This window comes from Kryptolebias marmoratus, linkage group LG20, assembly GCF_001649575.2.
Source record: "Kryptolebias marmoratus isolate JLee-2015 linkage group LG20, ASM164957v2, whole genome shotgun sequence".
Taxonomy (NCBI): domain Eukaryota; kingdom Metazoa; phylum Chordata; class Actinopteri; order Cyprinodontiformes; family Rivulidae; genus Kryptolebias; species Kryptolebias marmoratus.
Window position 1 is genome coordinate 27,332,078 of NC_051449.1, and position 10,703 is coordinate 27,342,780.

A 10,703-nucleotide genomic window follows, 5' to 3' on the forward strand; every position below is an offset into this window, starting at 1 on the left:
ACATGTGCTGGGATTTTCCCATCATGCCTTGTGTCTGTGTGACAGGCAGATTTTCATTAGTGTGACATCATTAACGCCTCGGCTGGTTCTGGTGGGTCAGACCTGCAGCTGAAGCTCAATGAGTCAGCACCGCTCAGGCTCAGGCTTTTATTTTGGTAAACAGGACTCAGATCAAAGTGAGGGTCTGAACACGATCACATGATGTCAACATGTGACCCAACTGAAAGCCGGAACCAGAACCAGAGCCTGAGACTGAGGGGCTCAAGTCCTGCAGAGTCATGAACATGATCATCAAAACCCTGAGGGTCCAGGGTCTGAGAATGCAGGGTTCTGAGGGTCCAGAGTCTGAGGGTCCAGAGTCTGAAGGTCTAGAGTCTGAGGGTCCTGGGTCTGAGGGTCCAGGGTCTATGGAACCAGGGTCTGAGAGTACAGGATCCTGAGGGTCCTGGGTCTGAGGATCTGGTTTGTTTCCTTTTGGTACAAAAACAGAAAAACCTCAAAAACTAAAAAGACGTAGAAATGAAACCTCACTGAGGAGCAACCTGTAAACAAACAGGTAAACAAACAGGTAAACAAACAGGGACGATGAACGTCTCGTTATAAAGAAACTACAGAACATCTGGAACCCAAACAGAACCTGAGTTCTGCTGCAGAGGAGGAGAACATCTGGAGACAGAGAGGACTTCATCTAAAGTCAGCTGACTGCAGCTTCTGATTAAAGAAACCCGACTTCAGAACCAGAACCACCTCTTTGTTTCAGCTGATGTCCTGCAGGACCAACTGGACCAGAACCAGGACTATTAAACAGTGTCCTGCAGGGCAAACTGGACCATTAAACAAAGTGTCCTGCAGGACAAACTGGACCATTAAACAAAGTGTCCTGCAGGAAAAACTGGACCAGAACCAGGACCGATAAAGAAACAAGGGAGCTGAGGAAGAGGAGGGCTCNATGTAGCAGCAGCAGCAGCAGCTGGATGTAGCAGCAGCAGCTGGATGTAGCAGCAGCAGCTGGATGTAGCAGCAGCAGCAGCAGCTGGTTGTAGCAGCAGCAGCAACAGCTGGATGCATTTCAAACTGAAACAGGAAGTAAAATCAGCAGGAACATGAAAACTGGGTCTAACACTAATTCAAACCAGGAGAAATAAACAGAACTTGAATCTATTTAGGGAGCAGAACCTCGGGTAAACATCTCCAAACCGGACCCTGCTCCTGTGATGTTCGGAAAGCAGGAAGAATGAGCAGAACATGAAGCTGACTGAGGGGATTTGGATCGAAGCGAACAGAACCTTCAACAGAATCCAGAGGAACTTCATTTCGAGCTCGTTAATTTATTCAGTATGAAAATCTGTTGATTTTCTCTGCAGTTTCACTGAACAGAACCGGACAGGTAAAGGAGAAGATGCTGTCACTGTTTCAGAACCAGTTAAAGCTTTCTGGGCCTGCTGGACCGAGTTCTCCCTGCTCAGGCCCAAGGGCGGACAAAGGCAGCTTTGTTCTGCGGTCCTCTGGTTATATAAGAGCTTCTGGCCTCGTCACGTGACCTGATGCAGGTGCAGCGTGGGTTCTGGAAAAACGAGTCCAACAGCGCCGGATCGAAGGAGACACCGGACCAAAGTCCATTCCTGAGACTCACTGTCCTCACAGTTTGACTGTTGTTGTTTGAAACAAAATGATGAGGAGCTGTTTGTGATTCAAAGAACACAGATCTGCAGCCAGGAAGCTACCAGAAACACCATGAGACCTTCACAATAAAACACAGAGACCTTCACAATAAAACACAGAAACCTTCACAATAAAACACTGAGACCTTTACAGTGAAGCACAGAGACCTTCACAATAAAACACAAAGACCTTCACAATAAAACACTGAGACCTTCACAATAAAACACTAAGAACTTCACAATAAAACACTAAGAACTTCACAATGAAACACTAAGAACTTCACAATAAAACAGAGATTCTAAGTTTTGTTTTTTGACAATAGTTAGATTTATATCAAACACAGAAAAGTCTCCAAATAATTATTATTGATATTATTTATTTGTTTTTCGGTGTGTTTGTAGCTTCTGTTGTTTCATCTGTTTTTATTGTAGTTTTTATTGATGTTGTGACTAAAAGGTAACATGGAGTTTTTACTGTTTTAATGAGAATAATGGAGGCGTTTAAATGTGTTTAAGTATCATTAAAGTTTGGGTAGAAGAACTAGTTTTCTGTTGGAGCTGATTGGTAATTGGCTGTAGGGTTACAACAGCTCGTTAACCTCGTCAGCCTCGTTAACCTCGTCAGCCTCATTAGCAGGGCTGAGTGTGACCTTCACTTCAGTGAGTCTGTAAGAACAGAGTGTTTTCATAAGTTGGAGTCTGTTGGAGTCTAACAGGCCGAGGCGAGGAGCCGCTCTGCCGCTCGCAGCCAGAAACCAACTTCATGAAAGGAGGAAAAAAGGCCAGAAAGAGGCGAGAGGAGGCGTCGTAGCCTGGAGTGTTGGCAGCAGCAGGCTGCTTCCTGTCACTCTGAAGTGCAACAAGAACAAACCGGTCCGCTCGTCTTCATCACTTCCAGCAGAGTTAGTTCCTCTGCAGAGAGTCAAAAAATAACAAGAAAGAATGAAAGAAACTGAAAAATCTGCTCTGAGCGCTGCGATTATTAAAGCATGAAACGAGAAGCAAAAACATTAGCTAAAGTACCAAAAGGCTAGCTAAAGTACCCACTGGACAGCTAAAAGCTAGGTAGCATCAGAAGATAAAAACAGAGGCAGCAGCTGATTTTAAAGAGAACAAAGTTTTAAGGAACTGAAGAAATTCCATGTATTTCTAACACATTTATAAATAAAGTTAAATATTTTAAAAGTTACAACAATCAAACATCACAGCAGTTATCAGCTGAACGAGCTGAAGGTTTTAACATTTAAACGGGTAAAATACCAAAGTCTGTAGGAGTTAGATTGTAAAAACTGTCTGAAAACATTGTTGTTGCAGTTCCATGTTTGACCACAGGGGGAGACTCTTGTTTCTCTGAAGTGAAAAAAGGATAAAAATTTTAATTCAGTTTTTTTTTTGTAAATGGCAGCAGGTTTTCGGTTTTTATTTCGCTCTCTGGTCTCCTGATTCTTCTTGTTCAAACATGAGCTGCTCCCCTCCTGTCACATGTGACGGCACCGACTGGGTCCACAAACAGTCCCGAGCCAAGGATTCGGTTTTCCCTCCTCCTCCTCCTCCTCCTCTTCGTCTTCATTCAGGCTCAGAGTTGCTCCGACCTGGAAAAAACCCGTCAGCAGTTCTGGCTCCTCTGCAGCTCCCAGCCTGCACATGTGCTGGGATTTTCCCATCATGCCTTGTGTCTGTGTGACAGGCAGATTTTCATTAGTGTGACATCATTAACGCCTCGGCTGGTTCTGGTGGGTCAGACCTGCAGCTGAAGCTCAATGAGTCAGCACCGCTCAGGCTCAGGCTTTTATTTTGGTAAACAGGACTCAGATCAAAGTGAGGGTCTGAACACGATCACATGATGTCAACATGTGACCCAACTGAAAGCCGGAACCAGAACCAGAGCCTGAGACTGAGGGGCTCAAGTCCTGCAGAGTCATGAACATGATCATCAAAACCCTGAGGGTCCAGGGTCTGAGAATGCAGGGTTCTGAGGGTCCAGAGTCTGAGGGTCCAGAGTCTGAAGGTCTAGAGTCTGAGGGTCCTGGGTCTGAGGGTCCAGGGTCTATGGAACCAGGGTCTGAGAGTACAGGATCCTGAGGGTCCTGGGTCTGAGGATCTGGTTTGTTTCCTTTTGGTACAAAAACAGAAAAACCTCAAAAACTAAAAAGACGTAGAAATGAAACCTCACTGAGGAGCAACCTGTAAACAAACAGGTAAACAAACAGGTAAACAAACAGGGACGATGAACGTCTCGTTATAAAGAAACTACAGAACATCTGGAACCCAAACAGAACCTGAGTTCTGCTGCAGAGGAGGAGAACATCTGGAGACAGAGAGGACTTCATCTAAAGTCAGCTGACTGCAGCTTCTGATTAAAGAAACCCGACTTCAGAACCAGAACCACCTCTTTGTTTCAGCTGATGTCCTGCAGGACCAACTGGACCAGAACCAGGACTATTAAACAGTGTCCTGCAGGGCAAACTGGACCATTAAACAAAGTGTCCTGCAGGACAAACTGGACCATTAAACAAAGTGTCCTGCAGGACAAACTGGACCATTAAACAAAGTGTCCTGCAGGAAAAACTGGACCAGAACCAGGACCGATAAAGAAACAAGGGAGCTGAGGAAGAGGAGGGCTCCAGCCCGATGAAGACTTCATGTTAGACACCCAGAAAGACACAGCTCTACAGAGGGAGGGGGGCTGGGTTTGGGTCGTCCTCCTGGCCCCGCCCACCTGCCAGGCCCCGCCCACCTGCCTCTCCTATAGATGGAGGCTCTGAGGGGACCCCCGTCCACAGTGAGGACGTCCCCCAGCTGAACAAGTCCTAAGCAGCTTAGTGAAGTTGTCCAGCTCCTGGTGGCTCCTCGTCTTCGTCTTCATCGTCTCCTAGAAGCTGTGAGGTCATGGCGGGCGTGTGTCTCCTCCTCAGGGTCCTCCTGCTGCTCCTTGGAGGGTCTGTGCTCCTCATCGGGGTCCGTGCTCAGAGGAGCCGAGGTCAGTGCTGCGAACCGGAGAGCAGAGACAGGCAGAGGACAGAGGACAGGCAGAGGACAGAGACAGACAGAGACAGGCAGAGGACAGAGACAGGCAGAGACATGCAGAGGACAGAGACAGACAGAGGACAGAGACAGGCAGAGACAGAGGACAGGGACAGGCAGAGACAGAGGACAGAGGACAGGCAGAGGACAGAGACAGGCAGAGACAGGCAGAGGACAGAGACACGCAGAGACAGAGGACAGAGACAGTCAGAGATAGGCAGAGGACAGAGACAGGCAGAGACAGGCAGAGGACAGAGGAGGTTTGCTGCAGTAGAAAGAAATGAAGCAGAGTCAGTTTAAGCTGATAACTGAAGCTGCAGATGAACTGGGAGGAAACAGGCTGGATGGATGGAGGAAAGATGCCTTCACTGAAAAAAAAGATTCAATAAAGAAGCTGGAAATAAATCTGAGTAAAACCCTTAAATAATGGGAGTAAATGGGTTCAAGGTTTCTATCTGACAGAACAGCTCTGAGAACGCTGACTCAGCATTTTTCACTCGGTTGTTTCCACGACTTTGATGTTTTAGCTGTTCTTATACCCAAACCTTCAGCTCATTCAGCTGATGGCTGCTGGGACTTTTGGGATTTGTAGCACACGGAGAACTCCTGAGTTCCTCCAGAAACTTTGTTCTCTGAAACCTGCTTCAGCTGCTGCTTCAGCTCTTTGTCTTCTTAGGCTACTTTTAGCTACTCTTCTGCTGCTTTTAGCTATCACTTTGCAGTTTTTTCCAGCTCATGTTGTGTTTGTTTCAGCTGTAACAGTTTTACTTTATTCACTGTCATTTCTCCAGTTTTAGTCTTGTTTTAGCTGATTAGTTCTGTGTTTTTGTTTCGTGATGTTTCCATCAGTTTGGTTTTCATGTTTTTGCTGAGTCAGCAGAAGCACTCTGCTGACTCAGCATCCTGCAGACAGGCATTAATGATAAAGACGAGAAATTATAAAATATCAAACTTTGATGTGTGTGCTGAATGTGGGGGTTGTGAGAGGAGGTGTGTGTTCTCATTGTGAACGCAGGAGCAGGTGTGTGTGTGTGTGTGTGTGGTGGGCGGGGCTAGTTCTCCAGCTAACCTGTGATTTTTCCACCTCTCTGGCCTTTTTAAAGTTGTATAAGAGAATCATTTCTGCTGTCAGAGGCAGGAGGATTAGCTCAGCAGGTGACAGGCTGCCACTGGAACCAGAACCAGAACCAGAACCAGAACTGCGTGTTTTCATTTCTTCCTTCAGACCAATGAGAGAAAACCTCCAAGAGTTTCAGCTTCAAGGAGTCACACTTGTTAGTCGTTGATTCACTCTGAGATAAAGGACTCTCAGTGTCCTCTGATTGGACAGAGTCCACCATCATCATCATCATCATCATCATCATCATCATCATCATCATCATCATCATCATCATCATCATCCTCGCTCCTCTCAGGGTGAATCAGCTGCTTTCAGAGCTGCAGANTGAGAAAAGGGAAGAGAGAGAGTGACTGAGGAGAAGTGAATGGTGGCTGAGGCACAGGGAAGAGACAACTAAATAACAAACAAACTCGAACTGAAATATGAAGACAAAACATAATACAAAAACCTTACATCCTAACAAAAGTATAAAAGTGTGTTTTTAAAAGAGATTTAAAAACAGGAAGAGAGGAGGCCTGTCTGACACTTAGGGGTAAGTTGTTCCAGAGCTTGGGAGCAGCAACAGCAAATGCTCTGTCGACTCTGAGCTTCAGCCTAGTTTTGGGGACTGTCAGCAGTGACTGATCAGCTGATCTTAGGGATCGGTTCATATCTGTTAGCCCACCCTACAAATATCACCACCAGCCACCACTGGAACAAGTGTTCAACAAAACTGACTCCTTGGCATCGAACACACTACAGGCTGATCTGAAATTGCCAGACCTTATTTCTCTTGAAACTTTTTTTCTACCATGAAAGGCAGATTCAGTTAGACCTTTGAACGTTTTAGATTTTTAACTATTGCTTTTATTTAAGTTACTGTAAAAATATTATTATGCCACACCACTGCACTTTAACTTGAAAACCATTTATAAACGATTTGTGAACCTTATGTTTTATCTTGTATTGTTACTTGTTTTCGATTACTGTTTTATGACATTTGCGACTGACCTCTTGACCAAGTTACCCTGGTAAAAGAGATCTTGATCTCCATGTTTTGTTTATCTTGTTAAATATAGGTAATGAGTTATTTTTCCTACACTGAGCTCAGTTCATAATCTCAAGGAGCCTGTCCGTCTAGAAACTTTCTAAAACATTTCTTTACTTTTTTTTGGAAAAGATTGTGAACACTTGCGCTCTCATTTCTCCACCAGCTCATGATCCATCTATCTGTCTCCAGGTTTATCTGTGTTTGACCACTTTGAACCTATTTCACTCTCCTTCTTAGAACAGCTTGTTTCCAGTATGAAGCTATCTGGCTCCCCCTTTGATATTTTGATGTTGTCCCTCCTCATTTTCTAAAGGAGGTCTTTCCTACACTGGGTTCTTTTAGTCTCTCTATTGTGAATAGCAGTTTAACCTTTGGTGTGGTGTCAAAAGGTTTTAAACATGCTGAAGTTCAACCCTTGCTGAAAAATTACATCCTTGACCCCTCATTGGTGTTAAACTATAGGCCTGTCTTCAAACTCCCCTTTTGTTCAAACTATTGGAAAAAAAATGTTTTCTCTCAACTAAAAGCTTTCCATTAAATGTTCATACATTTAATTTACTGGTTCAGGTTTTAACTCTCTGATGGAAGTTTGTGTTGTAACATCAAGAATTTTGAGTGTACCTCTGCAGCTCTCTTGTGGTAGGTACGACAAGGTGCTGTTTTTTTAAGTGCTTTATAAATGAAGTAGTATAAACCATACCATTGTATGTTAAAGACAAATTAAAGCTGCACCAATCACCAAAAATGTCCAATTGTTTGTGGAGGGCTGGAGAATAACTTTTCCAAATGTGACTCAGAAATTTGGCCTGCTATGACTGATACTATCTGAATACTTTGCTCAACTTTTGTTTGTAGTGATGGTTCAATACATGTTTGACTGTGTTTTTTCTATTTGCCCTAAGTGATATTGCCTGCACATCTCATAGGAAGTTGCTGGACATAGACAGGGGTTATTTCAGCCTGGAAGATGAATGATGTTCACAATGATACAGTATTTTGTGAGTAGGTGCCAAATCAATTATTCAGAGTCAACTCTCTTCTTTAAAAATTAATTTAAAATTCAAAGAGCTTTAAATAGGGTGCCATAAAATCTGTTCTGTTTTTTCCCCATATTTCGTTGTTTTTCTTTGCCTTTTATGTTTCTGAATTTCAAGTTTTATGTTGTAACCACATTTGTTTCACCTAAAAAGTATTTTCTTGTAACAAATCAATACTATAACATCCATAGTTTCATTAAGAATGTCAAATGTGTTAGATTGTTAAGGATTAGCCACATATTAACAAATTCCACAGCATTCTGCATTTTACGGTAAATTTAATTGTTTATATGTATTCTTGTCCAGTTCCATGAGTCCATTTGCATTTTCCATAATGCTGTAATCATAGGGCCCTACTTTAAGTCACAAGCATACACCAACTTAAAGCTCATGGCTGTCTAATACTGTTACCAGCAACATTTGGTTTAATTGATATGCTCAGTAATAGGTACCAGCCTCACTCATTTGTAAAGGAGCAAGCACATAAAAACTCCCCTTAGAAAATGTAAAACAAGTCAACAAAGGTAAAGCATTGAGAGCTTTCAGTTAAAAAGTTTTAAAAATGTCAAAGTATTGTCATGAAGGGTAGGGAAGGAGGCAAAACCAGAATGCAGCCTCATGTTAAGAAAACTAATTTATTAAAACAAATAAACAAAACAAAACGCTGACGTGGCAGCAAAAAGAAACTAAGGTTAAACATAAATGACAAGGTGAGGAGCAAAACCATAAACCCAGGGGAACAGGAGCATAACAGGAAACGGAACAATGAACCAGCAGGGTGTGGGAGAGATGACTGGGTTTTTAAATAGAAGGTAATTGGAAAGTGGGCACAGGTGAAGCAGTTAACAAGATTAGAGACAAGTGTAGATGGGTGTGGCAGGAAGGCAAAAGAGTGACTGGGGAGAAGTGAATAGTGACAGCAACACAAACAGGAAAAAACTAAACTGGAACAATAACTCAAAACAGAAACAAGATAATAAAAAAAAAAAACTGAAAACCCAAAAACCCAAATCCTCACAAGTAAACTATCAGTAAAATCTCATAAGATATTTTTTTTCATAAGTTAACACTGCCATGAGTATCAATCAGCCAAAAACATCATTACCTCTGTCAGGTACAAGAAAAACACAACGATCTCATTAAAAGTAAAACTAAAGCCAGTGTCTCCAAGGCTTTCCCAAAAGGGGTCTCAGTCTCCTTGCAGGACCATGCATCTATGTCACAAAATTCAGAAATATTTCAAAAACATTTATTTCAAAACAATTTTCTCTCAAAATGATCACAAAGTTTTAACTCTCTAAAACTTTTCAATTTATTTTCTGTGATCCTAGAGGACTGGAACTGTGAGTTGAAGTATGTTTATTTATTTTTTGCTCCTATATGGAAACATGTATGTGTTTGTAACCTGACACTATATGCATTGTTTGCACTTTCAAAATAAAATGTGCATTGGATTGTTTGTGAAAGGTGGGTGCAATGTAAGCCATGCACACAAAAATAAGCTATGATTTTCAAAAATAGGTTTAGAAACATGCAGTCACATGGCTCACTAGTCACTTGGTTGTAAACATTAATTTCAATGAAACTGCAACTGAAAATTTGCCATTTTTCTTGCAAATTTTAATTGCCAAGCAAGATACTAGCTTTGGGGATCTGTTATCCATGGCTTAGTGCTAGATATCACTGTAGACCTTCAGTGGTCTAGTGGCATTCATAAAAATAACTTAGCTTCTTTGAACAAGTTAGTCTTGTATGGTAGAACTCATTTTAAGATGTAGCAAGTGTTATTTGCAAATAGATTTTAGTGTGAAATCCAAAAAGCAGGAAATGACTCAGACAGTAGTAGAGTTGCAAAAGTCCAGTATGTGTTTCTTTTGCTTTTTTTGGCACCTATTTTGTTGTAAATTTCACAAAATGGGATACAATATTTTTAATTTGTGTTTATTAGTTATTTTACCATTTTTTTGTAAACACTAAGGAGGACTTAGCCCTACTAGCTCATTCATACCAGCCTCCCTGCCGTCCCTTTACACTGGATGATGACCTTGCTACACTCTTCACAACCTACATTACCTGTTAGAGTATGGTTGGATTGCAGCAACTTTGCAAACTTCATTCAGTGAGAAGGCATCATGATGCTGCTCTGCTCTTAGTGCTTATCAAATTGTTTTTCCTTCTATTTCCACATCTCTGAGATGCTCTTGTGGAGGAGAAGAGAGTGCAGAAGTTCACCAAGCTTTGTTAGGAATGTCCGGTTGTTTTTGCCAGAACTTCGGAACAATGGTGGTGATAACAGGAGGGTTCCTGGAAAACAGGAATTGTCTGGTTCCTGGAACACAGGAAACACACTGGGTTGAGCTAGACCCAGTGTCGTAGAAGTTACGTAAATGGTCAAAAGTATGCATANCTCACGGTGTCTGTGCACGCTCACTGAGTGTGTGCACGCTCATGTGTCTGTGCACACTCACAGTCTGTGCACACTCACAGTTTGTGCACGCTCACGGAATCTGTGCACGCTCACGTGTCTGTGCACGCTCATGTTTCCTGAGGTGTGAGAGTGAATGTTTGTGGAACAGCTGCACGCAGGAAGCTGCTCCTAAACATCTGTGAGGTTTTATTACTGACCTGTAGGAGGCGCCAAGTCCAGCTGTGCGTTACAGCTGGGATGGAAGATGTTTTCTTTTAGTTTTCTTTTGAATTTCCACTTAATCTCACTGAAATTAAACAATTTTCAGGAAAAACTCAAATAATTATGAATCTGCTGGCAGCAACTTGACTCATTAAATAAGTTCCAGATGTTCCCCTCTGTGCAGCATCTCCATCAATCTGTA